Genomic DNA, 312 nt, shown 5'->3' on the forward strand with positions numbered 1-312 from the left:
TTGCCCTACAAAAATAAGGATCAGCCAGCCACCATCTTCTGAGAAGGAAGGATATGGATTATTAAAAAAAAAATCTAGTCTAGAAAGTTCTGAGGTGAAGTCCCAAGTGTTTTAATCCTACAAATGAGTAGCTGAGATGGTATTTCAGGCAGGGGCTTGAAATTCTGTAGAGGGGAACACAGACTCACGCTTCTGAACCCAGACAGACACAGTCTCTGGAAGCCCTGTGATGCTCCACTACCTCCCAAATAAAGGAGGAAAGAAACTGAATTAAAATTGAACTGCCTCCCTCTCCCCCGCCATCCCCCCCAC

The sequence above is a fragment of the Buceros rhinoceros genome, unplaced genomic scaffold (assembly GCF_000710305.1).
Source record: "Buceros rhinoceros silvestris isolate BGI_N320 unplaced genomic scaffold, ASM71030v1 scaffold2936, whole genome shotgun sequence".
In the NCBI taxonomy this organism is placed as follows: Eukaryota; Metazoa; Chordata; class Aves; order Bucerotiformes; family Bucerotidae; genus Buceros; species Buceros rhinoceros.